Below are 14584 nucleotides of genomic sequence, written 5' to 3' on the forward strand. Positions count from 1 at the left end.
CAAGAAACTCAATACTTTCTTTGCTAATATTTTGGGAGAACTGAAGGTTTAAGGTGTTATTGTTGAGCTTCTCAATGAATAAATTCACGGATGTCACATCCCCAGACAAAATGAAAAAGATGTCGTCTATGTACCGCAGCCACAGGACAACGTTGGTAAATTCTGCCATCTCACTGACAACCTGCTCCTCCCACCAGCCCATGAATAAATTCGCGTAACTGGGGGCGAAGCAGGTTCCCATGGCAGTGCCCTGTGACTGCTTGTACACGACTCCATCAAAAATAAAAAAATTATTCTCCAAACAAAATTTGATCATGGACAGAATCATTTGGGAATGATGCAACAGAGATAGGGATCTCATTTTCAGAAAATGTTGAGCAGCTCTTATACCTTGTTTGTGTTGTATACTGGTGTATAAGCTGCTCACATCTAGCGTGACCAGTAGGAAGGTGTTTTCCCAGTGGATACCATTGATGATAGTCAAAAAATTGGTGGTGTCTTTCAAGTAAGATGGGAGGGCCATCACGTAGGGTCTGAGATAGTGGTCTATATATTTTGAAGTGTGTTCTAGCAGGGAGCCAATGGAGGACACTATCGGTCGTCCCGGGGGGTTGGAGGCATCTTTATGAAGTTTGGGGAGTAGGTAGAGTACAGGAATTCCGGGATGGGGACAGTACAGGTAATAAAATTCTTCCCACTCTAGAACACACTTCAAAATACATAGACCACTATCTCAGACCCTACGTGATGGCCCTCCCATCTTACTTGAAAGACACCACCCATTTTTTGACTATCATCAATGGTATCCACTGGGAAAGCACCTTCCTACTGGTCACATAAGATGTGAGCAGCTTATACACCAGTATACAATACAAACAAGGTATAAGAGCTGCTCAACATTTTCTGAAAATGAGATCCCTATCTCTGTTGCATCATTCCCAAATGATTCTGTCCATGATCAAATTTTGTTTGGAGAATAATTTTTTTATTTTTGATGGAGTCGTGTACAAGCAGTCACAGGGCACTGCCATGGGAACCTGCTTCGCCCCCAGTTACGCGAATTTATTCATGGGCTGGTGGGAGGAGCAGGTTGTCAGTGAGATGGCAGAATTTACCAACGTTGTCCTGTGGCTGCGGTACATAGACAACATCTTTTTCATTTGGTCTGGGGATGTGACATCCGTGAATTTATTCATTGAGAAGCTCAACAATAACACCTTAAACCTTCAGTTCTCCCAAAATATTAGCAAAGAAAGTATTGAGTTTCTTGATGTGTTGGTGGAGGTACAAGATACGGTGCTCACCACCAAATTGTACCGTAAGCAAACTGCAGGGAACAGTATTCTCAGTGCACAGAGCAGCCATCCTAAAAACCTAGTGCAAAGCATTCCGTATGGAGAGCTTTTACGCGCCAGAAGGAATTGCAGCACCTTGGCAGCATACAAAGAGGAAGAGAAAGTGATGCATAAAAGATTCTTGGAAAGAGGGTATAGTCGTAAAACGATCACAGATGCAGCAAGCAGAGTAGAGAATAAATCTAGAGAAGAACTACTCCATCCAAATAAAGAACAGGAAGACTCGAATAGTATAAGATTTATTACTACATTTTCGGGTCAAGCCAATGAAATACGTAGAATTTTCCGCAAACATTGGCATGTACTCATGACTGATGATCATTTAAAGAAAGAACTTAAAGACAACCCTCAGATCACATTCAGAAAGAGAAGGTCTCTACGTGATGAACTAAGCCACAATTATGTGACCAGTGTGGACCCTGTTGAGAATAGTAAACTCCAGGGATTTAAATGTTGTCATAAATGTAAAGCCTGTAAGAATAGCAAAGATGTCAAGACATTACAAATTCCAAATTCCACCAGGGAATTTGTAATAAGGAAGAGACTCACGTGCACTACCCCTTTTAGTGTATATGTTTTGATCTGCCCTTGTGAAAAGTGGTATGTTGGCAGCACCAAACATGAAGCAAAAAAACGGGTGCTGGAACATTTACGTGCCATAAGAAGTAACAACAAACAATATCCCATCGCACGTCATTTTCAAGAAATGCATATGCAAAACGAGAATTTAGTGCGAATGGTTGTTATTGACTGTGTCGATTTGGGCATGCAGAGGGGTAACAGAGAATTATCTCTTCGCAAATTGGAGTCACGCTACATAATTGACTTTGATTGTCTTACACCAAAAGGTCTCAATGTTAGTGAGGAGCTATCAATTCACCTGTATGAGTAGCTGCATTTGACAAATTGAATTTTCTAAGTACATATCAGTCTGCTTGCTTTTTTACATACTTGGTTTTAATGCATGTTTTAATTATTTTCAGAATGGGGTCACTTGTTTGAGTTGACGGACATATGGGTATGAGGTTGAAGTTCCACTCAATTGCCAAATGGGACATGGACTTAAGACAAAATCTCAAACTTTATCTATTTGAGATAACCAAAGACCTAATCATTGGGATTGGCACAAAGACCGTTGTTGAACTTTTTTCATGCGCGTGGATTGCTATCAGAAACAAGATCGCATAGAGAATGATTGCCCACTGGGGCTTAGAAGCATCAGGAACTTATAATGTCCGTCAGATTGTGCCGTATGGGTCAGCTATAAGCATCTGCATGGAATATGACCCCTTGATCATCAGCCCACTGGGGCAGGGACTCTGATTGCTTAAGATGATAGTACCTTTAGCCCACTGGGGCTTGGAGGGAACACACGCATTGGTTTACACATATTATCTGTAACCAGGGGAACAGCTTGTGCAATATTAACCAATGAAAACACTTGGGACATATTATCACACAGAAAACCAATGAAACTTGGTCTTAAGTTGGTGTGGTTTGTAATATTCGCTGAAACAACGGTTTCGATAATTTATATAATTATCGAATCCCAATGTCCAGAAATGATACACAGCTATTGGGTTTGAAAATGTTACCATCATGTCGCATTAGGGATGATTTATAAACTTTTCCTTCCAAAAGGTTATGTGGTATTTATATTGTACTAACATGTATTTACCGAATGATATGAATTGGGATATTTTATAGAAATATAATTGTACGTATTTGAAAGATTTTATAACGTATGCGACTATTATGCTTACTCCATTCAAATATGTCTGCCACTCTCTGATTATACACATGGGTGTGTTTTAACTCTCACGTATTTAAGATGGCGTCTAAAGTAATTTGGCGAGCGTGAACAAGCCGTAATGGTGAAACGCGTCGTTTTTTTACCTGCGGAATAAAATTATCTCTCTCCACGAAGAAAAGAAGTTGGATATATATATATATATATATATATATATATATATATATATATATATATATATATATATATATATATATATATATATATATATATATATATATATATATATATATATATATATATATATATATATATATATATATATATATATATATATATATACATACATCTTTTTATTTCGGCTACAAAGCCATAAATGTTTTGTAGTCATATCGAATCAGATATAATCAATATTTTAAACATTCTTCCTAATCACACAAGTTAAAAATAACCCTAGGCACGAACTCCACTCCACTGGTGGAGTTTGCTGATTTTTGCATACTCCTTGTTCCTAGGAGAATGCGAAGTTCCTGCAAAATTTCATACTCCACAACGGAGCAGAGTTTAGCCCCGTAACCTCCCCCCTCCAACCCTTTCATTTTTATTTGATAAATATTTATTGAGAGGGGGTGGGAGGCACGGAGCGGAGCACCACTGAGTTTTTGCCAAGCTCTGCGTACAGCAACTCCGCCTGGGGTTAGTTAAATCTATACATAACATTAAAGGACAATTATTATAATATCAGTGCATGTCAATACTATAATTCAGCTTTAGCTTATATTAAATTTGACATCAAGCGCAAGAAACAATCAATAAAATCATTGATATATTTTGGTTAATTAAACAATGAACCAATAATTTATACAATAAGAACCCTATGATGATGTTAAACGCATCCAAATATTATTAAAAAAGGGCCCTTTTAAAAAGTAAATAGACAAAGATTGAGGTTAATTAAGGCCATGTTTCTTTGACTGCATGCACAATAAAGATAGCAAGATACAGCAAAAATAATTTCCTCACTTGGATCACTTTTCAATAGTCTTGCAGATTCCAAATAGTGTCTCACTTCCATAAGTTGCAAATGGCAATTATCCATTTCTTGTGTGCTATCTTGTAGAGTGGACATAAAATAAAAAAAATTAACTTCCGTCTCACCAGTTTGTGGGCAGCTAGGGCAGAACTTTGAGTTGAGAGATATATTACACCATTTCAAAGTATGAACTTTCAGCCACAGAATACCAGATCTGTATTGTACTTATAGGCATTTGGCCTGAAAAGAATAAATACTATCCATATAGAGCTTCAATCTTGGTACACATTTGTTTATTCAGAAATTGACCAGATATACTACCCCCCTGGTGGACTCCAGATATACTACTCCCCTGGTGGACTCCAGATATACTACTCCTGTGGTAAATAAATTAATTACCCTGTCAGAATGTCTATACATTAATAAGGATCATGCATATAATGAGAGGCAGAGTCCGTGGTGTCCGATTCAGAAGGGCTTTAATTCAGTAACTCGAGTTAAGGGAGAATCGGGTTCCATCACCACTAGGGATCAGGAAGGATCGTCATCTGAATCTTTATTCTCAGAACACATTATATATACTTAAAACATACATTGACTTGGATAGAGAAGGCGGAGCGCTCCAGGCGGAGCAAGTGCGAGAGAGAGATAAGAGCACATGGGCGTGAAAAAAGGCGTGTAAGAAGGCGTACACGTGGGTGTTCACTTGATGTGTCATAGGTGTGTCATAGGTGGGTGGATACATAGGGGGGGTCTGCATGGTCAGCAGGAACCTTTACCCTACTTGTGCGCGCAAATTGGTCATTACGTGGAATTGACGTGTAACTGGGGAAAGCTGGGGGAGCTGACTTTCGTGCTAGTAGAGGAGTCTTGGATGTCAGGACGACCTGCACTTCTGGTATTATCTGATATCTTGAGCTTGGAGGATGTATTATCTGACTTAAATGTCGCTGGAGCAAAGGCTGCTCATCACTAAATGCTAGTGTGTGCCTATATTTCTTCGTGCATTGCGTGGGGCCATGGGCCTTCTATGGGTTCGGGTTCTGTAAATCACTTGGATGGAGACAGAAAGGCTAGGCCCTATCTTCTGCAGGCGGAATATGTTTACCCTTTTCATTAGGCAGGAATGTGTTTCTGTGGAGCAGAGCAGATAACTGTAGGCAAAATACTGTCTTGGCAGGCCAGGCTGGGCACCTCTCGGCTGAGCAGGAAGTATGTGAGAGGTCAGGGATACATAGCTAAACTGCAGCTTTCAGAGTGTCAGGAGGCTTGGAGCCTGAATTCGGGTCCTGGCTCGGCTGAGCCACAAAAACGAGTTCATTTCGACTTTTAAACGTGCACCATGTAAATGCATTGGCAACCTAGGCCTCAGTGCAGAATTAACGTTTCTTTCATGGAGGGCTTGGTAACTGACATGCTAACATTGGACGGAAATGCAGAGGCATTATTATTACAGGCATGAGAAGGGAATTGCATGATGACATGGACATACATGGGGTATATGTACATACATAGGGTGCATGTAGGGGACACACTGGCCACGTAAAATTTTCTATTTCCTCATTGCCTCCTTGTCCCCTACTGTGCCCTTCAGGACACATCTATGTTCATGATACCATATATCTGATCATACAGCATCATTTGCTCGTCTTTTTTCTTTTGTATACGTGGACGGGTAATACAGGCAGTGGCACAAAGGCCGCAAATCGCTGGGCCACATTGCAGACAGAGACAGCAACTGAATATAACTAGTAGTATTATTCCTAGGAACGACAGTACTTTCCATCCCCATGCTGATATTACACTCCAGAGCCAAGCGGACCAAGTCCATGTGCCTGGATTTTGGTGTATCTCGTGAGCTATCTTATGGAGTCTTGTTATTGCTGCGTACACGGATGGCGCGTTATTAGGAATAAACACACAACAACTGGAGCCGATCACTCTACAAGCCCCGCCCCTATCTGCCAGGATGACGTCAAGAACAAGGCGATTCTGAAGAACAACAAGTCTCATAGCAGACTGCTCCTTGGTCAAGTTAGCCAGGGCAGAAGTAGTCTCATTCACTACTGCTTCAAGTGTTCTTGTTAACCTGCGTATTAATTTACTGTTTTGGACGGGACCTATGAAGAAAAAGAATCCTTTATTGAAATCTGTATATTGCTCCAAAGCTGTCTCAGTCTGATCGACAACTGGGGAATCAGTCTCCCTCTTGTGTCTAACATGTCCTAGTCGGGAATCTCTATGATAATGGGATGGGGCTAGAAAGACAGGTGGCAGCAGGAACGCTATATAACACGTCCCACCCCAGTCTAAGGGCAGACGCACATAGGCTGTCTGACCGCAAATGAAATAGGAATGGCGGGAAGCTTTGAAAGTAGACTTTCCTTTATCATTGAACTCGACCACAGTATTACAATCACTGTGTCCTAAATGCACTGAGCCTTTCTTTCTAACGCATAATTCACCTTTTACTGGTAAGACTGTTATGAACGGTGAACCTGTATTTTTCTCGGACTGGACATTTAGAATCATAAAGTTAAGGGAAGCATTTCCTTGTTCGTACACTTCATTTTCTAGATCTGTTCCTTTTCTCTGGGGAAGACCATCTTTGTCTGGAAAACATGCCTCATTCATTACTTTATTTAAATCTCCCCAAATCCCTTCACTCTGGGAATCTGTGAACTGTCTGTCTTGTGATGACATTAAAGCAAACCATGCTCCGCACGAACCATTGTGTGAGAACGGAAAAGGAAAGAGGGGCAGAACTCCCTTCGTTTTCTGATAAGGCGGGAGTCGGCCACATACCCAGCAATTCGTTACATTGCTGGTCTGATGAGAATTGTGCAACATGCGAATAAAAGTATTGTTGCGCAGTGCTAGTCGATATGACAGTTCATGGGGTGGCAGATCACTGAATGTGTGCTCTACAGTGTCATTAAAGGAAGAATGTATATGTGAACCAAGAGGAGGAAAGAAAACATGTAGCGTCAAGCTGATACATATAATCGATATACTTAGAAGAAACATAATAATCAGAGTTACTATACATCTGCTGCGTAATGTCTTGCAGTATTTCTCTTTCTTATCTCTCTGTCTGCTATTCTGGTCTACGATCTTATACATGTCAGGAACCTGCCTAACCGATTCACCACAGGGTGGACTTAAACAATTAAACACTGTCTGACTTACTAGACCGTAATTTCGACCTATACTCCTGTTGCAGAGTCCTTTCTAGCAAAGGGGGCTTTGAGTCACTCGTTTCTGGGCAGTCCTTAGTTTCGATTACAGTTCCGGTTTGTCCATGGAATTTCTTTATGTGTTGGGCATGGATCCAGCCCTTCCTTCCCTCAACCTTGACGGCGGTCCTCGTTGTAAGCAGTACTAACTTCGGTGCTCGCCAGCGGGGCTCGAGAGGGCTGAACGATCAAAATTCTGCACCAGCACAACGTCTCCTGGAACGATGGAGTGTTCCTTAACTTGGGTGTTGTCGGGGAAGGCGGCTGCAACCTGTGAACGACAAGAGAGGAGTGCAGACATCAAGGAAGCCAGGTAATCTGTCAGCATATTACTGTCAACATCGGTAATTCTTTTTGGCATAGGCGTACCCCACATATTCGGCGGTCTACCAAAAACCACCTTGTAAGGGGACAGTCCTGTTCTGGAATGAGCTACCATACGCATGTAAAAGAGGGCAACCGGCAAGGCTACCATCCAATCCACGCCCTTTTCTGCACAGACTTTCGCTAATTTTGTCTTAAGTGTCTGATTGTGTCTCTCAACAAGTCCGGCTGCCTCTGGGTGTCGTACACAATGGAACTTCCACTGGTACCCTAACAGAAGAGATACTTGTTCCATTAATTCAGAGGAGAATGGCTGACCGTTATCTGAGTACACGACACGGGGCAATCCGTACCGCGGAAAGAACTCTCGAACTAACTGCCTGGCAGTGGTCACAGCAGTGTAATCTGGGACTGGGTACGCTTCTGTCCATCTAGATAGTGCAAATACAACTACTAGGACATATTTGTATCCTCGACATCTGTCCATCTGGATATAATCCATCTGGAGGACTTCAAAAGGGTGGTCAGGAGGATGAAATCCACCTTGTTCCACCGGAATGCCTTTGCCTGGATTGAACTGGCAACAGATCATACAGGTGCGTACTTTCTGTTTTGCTGCTGCACGCAGGTGCTTGTTGAACCAAATATTCTGTAAACTGTCTAGCATAGCCTTTTCTCCTAAGTGTGCGGGACTATGTGCCGTGTTTATGATGACTTGAACCATAGAGTCAGGAAGAAACCATGTAGCTTTGCCTTTTGTCATCAACCCTGGTCAGTCTGGACCCCTCCTTGTTCAGTCCATTTCTTTATTTCGTCTGGAGTGGCATGTGTCTGTATGTCGAGTACATCTTGTGAGGGATCCCTGACTGTCATGCAATTTGTCAGTGATGGTACTTCTGTCTTTGTCGTGTCCGTTGGAGTGTCTGTTGGAGTCTGGGCTGTAAGTTTAGCTGTTCGATCTGCCAGGTCGTTACCCTGGGAAATGGTGTCGGTGACTTTCGTATGTGCTTTGCACTTCATGATGGCTATGGCTGTAGGCAAGTGTATTGCTTCTAACAGAGCCTGAATGAGGGGACCATGCTGAATTTTGGCCCCATGAGAGGTCAGGAAACCTCTCTCCTGCCATAACACCCCGAAGTCGTGAACGGCCCCGAAGGCATACTGTAAATCTGTGTATATGTTTACTTTCATGTTCTTGGCTCGTATGCAGGCTTGTGTCAGAGCGATGAGCTCTGCTGCTTGTGCTGACAATGTGTCAATTCGTTGTGTCTCTATGACTTCAGTATCAGTGGTCACTGCATATGCGGCCACTAACTCTCCTGTGCTCGTTCTCATGCATGAGCCATCCGCATAAAGTGTCAGGTCTGGGTCTGGCAATGCAATGTCTGTCAAGTCTTGTCTTGGCTTTGTCACTGTATTTACTACTTCCACATAGTCATGTGGTGCAGTGTCTGCTGTGTTTGAGGGCAAGAGTGTAGCAGGGTTCAGAATATTACATCTTCTGATCTCTATGTGTGGCTGGAATAATGTCAGTTCATATCCTGTCAGTCTTGCTACAGTCAGGTGTTGTGTCTGAGTCCTGTTCAAGAGAACTTCCACTGAGTGTGGAACCTGTACTGTCAAGGGGTGTCCTAACACTATAGAATCACTCTGTCTTATTGCTAGGGCTGTCGCTGCAACTGATTTCAGGCACGCAGGCAGAGCCTGGGCCACTGGATCCAATGTACTAGAAAAATAAGCACAAGGCTTGTGTTTTCCTGCTTGATCTTGTGTAAGGACAGATAATGCTGTACGTTCTCGTTCGGTGACAAAAAGTGTAAAAGGCTTGCTGTAACAAGGAGTCGCTAAAACTGGTGCTTGACATAGAGCTTTTTTCAATTCTTCAAATGCAAGTGTATGTTCTTGTGTCCAAGGGAGGACAGTCGAAGACGCTGCCTCCTGTGTTGTTAACTGTATGAGTGGCTTTGCTAGATATGCATACTGGGGAATCCATTGTCTGCAGTAAGAAGTGAGGCCAATGAAGGCCCGTACTTCCTTTTGTGTCTTGGGCTGTGAAAGGTTTGCAATTAACTGAATGCGGTCTTGTGTCAGCTGTCTACCCCTCTTGGACAGCAAGTGTCCAAGGTACACCACTTGCTGTGCACAGAATTGCAACTTTGAAGGGGACACTTTGTGCCCCTTGTCTGCCAGAAAGTATAAGACTGTCAGTGATGCACGCTCGCAGTCTCGTTCTGTTCGTGCTGTAATCAGGATATCGTCTACATATTGGAGCAGTGCGGTGTTGGCAGGCATGTGAATACTGTCTAGTTGTCTTTTCAATGCTTGACTGTAAATACTAGGACTTTCTGTGAATCCTTGAGGAGCTCTCGTAAATTTAAAACTGCGTCCATTTAAACAGAATCCGAAGAGGTATTGGCTCTCGGGATGTATTGGGACACTGAAGAAGGCGTTCTTTAGATCAATTACAGTAAAGAACGTCACCTCGGAATCAATTGCAGTCAGTAATGAAGAAATGTCTGGGACCACTGGGTACTGGGGTATTATATATTTGTTCAGTTCTTGGAGGTCAATCACTAGTCTGTAGACTGGTGGTGCATTAGGGTCAGTTCGTTTAAGAATAGGGATGACAGGTGAGTTACATACATTTGAGTCAGTTTCTACTACCACTCCCTGTGCAATGAGTTTGTCAACAATTTTCAGTAATGCTACTACGGCATCAGGTGGTAACTTGTATTGTCGGATTCGTGGCAGTACTACTCCTGGTTTGAGAGTGACACGGTGTGGCGTAATGTGCATGTAACCTACATCAATCGGACCTTGTGCCCATAAATCTGTGGTACATTCTGGAGTCTAGGATCAAAATCTTTCAACACATAATGTCCTTTAAAATCACGTAAAAACAATCGCACTCCTTCCGGAGAACAAAAAATTACTGCTCCTAGTTCTTTCAATGTCTTTATACCAAGCACATTTTCTGGACATGACTTAGTAAGTAACAAGTCTGTGGTACGGGACAATGGACCGACTCCTCGGGAAACTGGCTTTGACACTTCGTTAACAATAGGCTTTCCTGAAAATCCCAGGGAAATATTCTGTGAGCCTGAGAGGGGTGCCCCTGGAACCTCGTCATGACTGATGGTAGTCCTGCTCGCCCCTGTGTCAATCAGGAATTTTCTGTCTTTTCCCAATACACGACTATGTACATAGGGACCCTCTTGATCTACAGGAACCTCAATAAGGGGCAAGCCAACCTCCCTCTCTAGGCTATTTCATGAGTACTGTTGATATTCTGGATAGTCTGACTGTGCGTACTGGTACATTTGTTGCGTGACATGTTGTGTGGCAGCTATGGGTGGGGGTAGCGCTACTGTCTGTTGCGTGTTCTGTGGCGTTTGCGTGTTCTGTGGGGTGTTATTCTGTCTGGGAGGATGCAGCCTTTCTTTTGTCTTGCCTGTAGCTATATTGTGTTTCAGGACAGCACATTCATTTACATAGTGACCTGGTTGCTTACAATAATTACAGTTCCCTTTAACAGGTGCCGTGCCCTTTTTATGCCAATCAGCTGGTACTGATTGTGCAACTAGCACTTTCATTTTCGTATCTTTCATGCGTCTCTTTTCATGTTCCTGTTCCTCTCTAATTCTGTTCTGGTGGTATTGTAACATTTGCAACATTTGGGAAGGGCTATTTGCTTGCCAGGTACTCTCAACCTTCAGTACACTATTCTTGATCGGGGGTAAGGAATTCTCTACTAACTTGCTCACAAAAAAATGTGGATACGATTCACTACCTGGCTTAAGGCCACTATTAATAGTAAAACATTTTTCGAATCTAGAATAAAAATCACTGGTGTCTTCGTCTTGTTTCTGTTTACATTCTGAAATAGCATCCCAATCTTCCTTTTTAGTAACCAATAATCTTGGCAGGACCTTTATCAAGAGTTCAGGTAGTTCCTTAACTTTTTCCCCAAGACCAACGCCAGGGTCCCGGCCTTTATCCTCATTTTCCAAATCTGTCCAACTTATCTTTTTCTCTCCCACCTCCCAGTCTTTTTCTTTTAGCTTTTCATAAATGCCTGCTGGTAACAGTACTTTTAATAATTTAATGATGTCAGCGTATGTGTAATCCCCTATGCGGAGAATGTCTTTTAATTTACGGTGGAATCCCCCTGGGTCTTTATCATGGCAGGGCAGCAACTTTTTCATTTCCAGTATTTCTATTTTCGTCAAGGGGGTGTAAACATATACTCGTTGAAGCTCATTGTTTGCATTTTTGACGGGATGTACCTCTAGTAGGGGGTTCTGTCTGTCTATGTGTAAGATCTTTCTGTCGTGGTGTGGGGCAGGAATCATGTGCGTGGTCAGAAAAGTCAAGTACTTATGTCGTTGGTCTAGAATGACATTAATTAATTCGGTGCATAGGCCTATCCATCTCTCTAGAAGTATATCGTCCAGTAATTTGTACAAGGGACCGGGATCAGAACGTTGACTCTCGTACAAAGTGATCAGATGTTGAACCATGTAAATACCAGCCAAACGCTGTTCGTTCGGAGGAAGGCTTAAAAAGGTCTGAGTCACTACGTCACTGCTATATATGTTAGAATTAGTCACCCATTGAACGGCTGACCAGGCTAATTCTTGTTCGTGTACAGTGTGGGGTCTACCGCCCCCTACTCGTCCTTTCAGTGCATTCTCAGTAGCTTGGAATAGATGTTCTAGAGAATACCTTTCTTGTATGGGAGGTCCATGTTTGCTGTAGTCGAGGCACTTGGGCCTGTCAAACATTCTTGCTCTACCTACGTAATTCATTTTATCCAGTTCCTCTGTTTCATGCTCAACATCATGTGATGCTGAATCCTCTTTCTCGTCCGACTCTTTCCTGTGTAAGTTTAGAATCTCTTTTCGTATTTTCCTGTACATGCATTCTATCTTTGCCATTGTATCATGTTTACCGGCAGCTATGTTGTCACTCCAATCAGTCATACCTCTAGTTACTCCTTTATCTGGCTGGTCTTGGTCCCTGATCAGACAATTAATCAAAAAACGTAAAATTATGCGTTGGACCTCCACCTTTCTTTGTTCCATGGCCTCTTGTATACTCTCGGGTCCCTCCCCCGTTCTAATGAAATGGTATATTTTGTCTAAATTGTCTTTCATGCCTGGTAATGTGATCAGATACTCTGCAGCGCGTCTTAATCGTAGTGAGTACACGAGCATTGCACCCACACCTGGTACTGGATCGTATATACAATGTGAAATTGTTACATTATGCTTATAGGGTGATGGCGTTCGTTGTAATCCTAATTCTTGCAGTGTTCGTGTTGGTGGCGGTGTTTGCGGCGTGTTTGGTAGCCCCCCTCCCACTGCCCCTTGTCCTAAATCGTCTTTCACTGTCACTGTCACTGGAGGCCGCACTTGTGTAAGCTGATCCTGTGATGCGGGCAGAGGGAGAAAAGGATTGTTGCCAGGAGGAGGAGGAGGGAAGTCTGCGTTAACATAATCCGGAGCGGGCTCCTCTAAATAGGAGGAAATAAAAGCCTCAGCTGCTGTCTGTTTATGCCTACGTACTTTAGTCGGGATCAGTGGTGGCGGCAAATTACCAGGTACTTCGGGGGGGGGTCGCTTTAGCTAGTCCTTCAGCGAGAACGGGATACATACCCATGATGAGGGCATTTCTTTCTCTATCTGCTTGTTCTGCCTTGACCCGTTCCCCCTCTTCCTTTAGTTCTTTCTCTCTGGCTTTTTCTGCTGCTTCTTTACTTCTCTCTGCTTTGTGGAATTCTTTCTCTGCTCTCCTATGCGCTTCTTTACGCCATAACTCAATGGCATCTTTCTGGGACTTTCTAACTTTCTTTTTCCATAGTGCTTCCTCTACTCTCATAATGCAATCAGCATCCCATGTTCCTGAGGCAGGCCATCTATACTTCTCTTCTAGATCCTTCGTGTAATCTACCCATAAATCTAAAAACAGTATGGCATCTAGCCCATGTTTCTGGTACATGAAATGACCAGGTGTGTCTCTAGGCGGGACGGGAACTGACTCTTCGAGTATCCCTTTCCTGGTCCCTATCTGACGTAATTTCGAAAACAGTGGCATGTTGGAACTAACTTTAACGAGAACACAATATACACAAGAATAGACTGGAAACAACCATTCATACTACAACATTAAAACATTAAAAACAGATACATCCTAACTAGTACATAGAAAAAAAAACATGATCCTGAAAAACTGTTTACTTTATGTACTGCAAAACAGTACAACCATACCGGTCTCATAAAGAGACACGTCTTTACCGCGTCCACCGAAATGGACACGTCTTTACCGTGTCTGTGTACCCAGACACGTCTTTACCGGGCTCAAATAAATGAACCCGTCTCTATGTGTTCCCAATAACGGTACTCACGGGGAAGCAGAACTGAAGGCCTCGGAAACTCGATACTGCGGACTGCTACTGCTGCTGCTGCGCATGCGCCTCGGAACAGGTGGGCCTCGGGATACCTCGGACTTTGCTCTCTCGGCTTGGGCTCTGGTTGGGATGGTCCGCGATCCTCACCGCCTCGTGTGGATGCCTGGTCGCAGTCTCCGTCTCCTCCATGGGCCTGAGGGAGTTGGCAGGAAGTCCCGCTGTCGTGTACACTTGAAGTCCGTCACAGCTGTAGAAGGGGGCAGGGGGCTGGACCTACATCGCCGGCACGTGGGGAAGGGGACTGGTCCCTATTCGGGCGCCAGATTATGTGGTAAATAAATTAATTACCCTGTCAGAATTTCTATACATTAATAAGGATCATGCATATAATGAGAGGCAGAGTCCGTGGTGTCCGATTCAGAAGGGCTTTAATTCAGTAACTCGAGTTAAGGGAGAATCGGGTACCATCACCACTAG

The sequence above is a fragment of the Lissotriton vulgaris genome, chromosome 3_1 (genome assembly GCF_964263255.1).
Source record: "Lissotriton vulgaris chromosome 3_1, aLisVul1.2, whole genome shotgun sequence".
NCBI lineage: Eukaryota > Metazoa > Chordata > Amphibia > Caudata > Salamandridae > Lissotriton > Lissotriton vulgaris.